At 37.2% G+C, this 3,045-nt stretch overlaps 1 long non-coding RNA gene across 1 annotated transcript; it reads right to left on the bottom strand.

Annotated features, from left to right (window-relative positions):
- Positions 1 to 463: 463 nt before the first annotated feature.
- Positions 464 to 2,550, bottom strand: LOC306790314. The gene is made up of 4 exons (XR_013772698.1): positions 2,492 to 2,550; positions 2,194 to 2,348; positions 1,967 to 2,060; positions 464 to 1,782 (listed from the first exon to the last, which is right to left on the bottom strand). It is a non-coding gene; the product is annotated as an uncharacterized lncRNA (long non-coding RNA).
- Between the last annotated feature and the right edge of the window lie 495 nt (positions 2,551 to 3,045).

Below are 3,045 nucleotides of genomic sequence, written 5' to 3'. Positions count from 1 at the left end.
GGTGCATACAACGTCCACCTGATACAACATCCAGGATTACAGACTCAATCTCACAACGTGCACGCTCACGCGCACACAATTGTATGCGGGATCATTCTCGTTATACCCTTGTTCTTAGCCCTGCTCCATCTTCTGGTACAGGGTCGGGCAGAGTAGGATCATATCAGGGTTTGTACACTCAAAAAAATAATTCATTGGATGAACTCAATTAAATTGTGGGCAGGTTTTCCACCGAGGAAATATAGTTAAACCTAACTTGAACTAAAAACATCCATGCACTATAATTAAATTGAGTTAGTCCGACTCAATTTTATCAAATACAACCTAAATAAAAAAATACCATTCATGAAATGAAATTGATTTGTGTTAGTCCAACTCAATATAGTACAATTCATTGGAAATGAATTAATCAGGTAAAAAATTTTTTTTTAATTTGACCCCCAATTAAGACACGAGACAAAACCTAGTTCAAGTGTTTTTTATTGAAAATGCTTAAATACATTAAATATGGTACAAATCTGAACATCCATGATTCTAGAGCCTGCATTTCATTTTTTAAATATAATTTGCTTTTTTTTACAAAAACACTGATCAGAAAAGGATAGCAAAAAAATTCCAAAAGGATCTATACAGTGCATCTTTCATCGTTTTTAAATATTAAAACAGTAGTCTTGTAACAGCTCCACAACTGGTGACAAATAAATACCAAGCTATCCCAAATCCCTTGGCGCCACAAACAAAGACGCCATGAGGGTGGAGGCTATGCACTGCTCTCCAAACAGGGACTATCATTGCACTGCAGTGTAGTCATTCACCAGAAACTATCATTTCCAAAAAGCACAAAACTTCCTGCAATCGATATGTACAACCACTATTGCAAGTGCTAAATTCCCACTACTTTGGTTTGTCAAGAGCAATACAGCTGTTTTCTTTCCTACCAGTACAGATGGTAGTACAAAAGGACTCCTTTACACTGAAGAATAGCCGATGATGTGTTATCATGTGCAGAAACAGGCAACTCTGACCACTTTTGGGCTACAACAGTAAAATCACAAAACATCCACAAACTAAAACTTATAGATTATAAATAACAAGGATACTCATAGTCAATGGAAGTTACAGCGTATTGAACCGTGTTAGGGTCCATTTCAACTCGAGTAGAGAGTCATTCAATCAGACAACGAGGAAAATGGACGTGCAAGTTGACGTTAGAGAGTAATAACACTCGAGTTAGGATGTGGAGGTGAATTGGGCAAAACTTTCTGCGGGTAAACACTTAACCAGCTTGCAGTGACATGTAAAAGTTCCGTAATTTACAGTCTCTGGCTTGCCTCTGTGCAGCTTAGTCAATTTTTTCAAAATGTCAGAACCAGGAAAACATCCATGAGGTCATGGATTGTCGTTGACTGGGCGGAAGATGAAAGTAGAAAACATCCAAAAGATCTGATAAGATTCTTTGGCTTTGTCACTTGGTGTTCACCTCTTGTGCAAACATCTTGATTTTCAGCTCCTGTATCTTAGAATTCAGCTTGTGCCCATCCAAATTCATTATGACCTTCTGGAGAAGCTCAAAGATGTACTTGAAGTTGTCTGGAAAGCTTAGATTAAGGGCACAAATTAGCCCAAAGCATGATGAACGCCATGATGACACCGTCTACGTTGTTCAGGACTTTAATGCAGTTGATCAAGTCCCACGTCCTCTGGCTCCCAATCTCTTTGGATCATGTAAATCCTTATGACAGTGAATGCGATGTCCCTCACTGCATCCTCAGCGGCGGAAGCCTGACAACAACACAAACACAGAAAACTTGTGTTAAGTTAATCCACAAACATGTATATATATATATATATATATATATATATATATATATATATATATATATATATATATATATATATATATATATATATATATATGTGGGTAACACTTTGACGCTACATGGGAAACATATTGCGATAAACTTACCAGATTGATAAAGAGTCTGGATCTTCATTGAGGTAGATGACAGGCTTCTCAGATGCCCTTCCCTTTTGGTGTTGATGTCATCACACTAAAAGTTCTGGATGAAAGCAGAATAAAAGCAGGCCATTTACTATTCATCACATGTTTTTAAAAAAGCAGATATGGACAAGAAAATATTACAATAACCACCCCAATACAGTGAAACTAATATTGTATACATATGTACTAACCAAATCATTGATGGTCAGGACATCCTTGACCTTTTCTCCTTCACACCTCCTTTGCTCTTTAAGCCCTGTATCAGGGAGTCTGAGAAGAGGTCCAGCTGTGACATGAACTTTGATTGAAATAGTTTGGTGGTGATCAGCAGGAACTCTGCATTGACCTGAATAACAAACAAAATACAGCTGTTTGTTACTTGTTTATTATAATTACTATCACATTATGTGGGATTATTAGATTCAAATTGCGATTGTGAAGCCATTAATCATCAAAATGGTAAACACATAGAAACACACATTTACTTACTTAACTTTGCTGGAACAGGGAAGGGGCCTCTGCTCCACAATCTCTGGTTGAATGTGCAGTTCAGCATGTGTGATTGAGAAGCTTACTCCATGTATTGAATGTACATGGGCAATGTATGGACATGTATAGCAATAACTGCCCCTACAATGCCCATGCAACAAGAAATACCTGCTAGCTAGTTCCAAACTGCATTCTTTACACTGACACATGCAGAGTCCTAAAGAGAATAAAGATAATTAGTACATATCAAACTGAACAAATAACAATGAGAGATCAGCTCGCATCGAGCATATAACCTATTACGTGCTATCATTAGGAGGTTGCCTCAAGAAGCTTGGTAATGCTGATCAAACTGCAAAAGATGAGATAAATATATTAGTGGAGGGAAAGGCTGGAATAATCCAAAGTTCACATAAAACAAAGTCAAGTCAAAAGTGCTTTGGAGCACTCGCAGATATAATGTTACCATTTAGAATAGACTAGCAATTCACCTTTTACAGCAACACTAAAGCTACATACAACAGCAATCAAATCATGCAAGCGTGTTAAATAAG

This window comes from Melanostigma gelatinosum, assembly GCF_949748355.1.
Source record: "Melanostigma gelatinosum genome assembly, chromosome: 16".
Classification (NCBI taxonomy): Eukaryota; Metazoa; Chordata; class Actinopteri; order Perciformes; family Zoarcidae; genus Melanostigma; species Melanostigma gelatinosum.
Note: the sequence above shows the minus strand (reverse complement) of the source record. Positions and strands in the feature narration are given on the sequence as shown.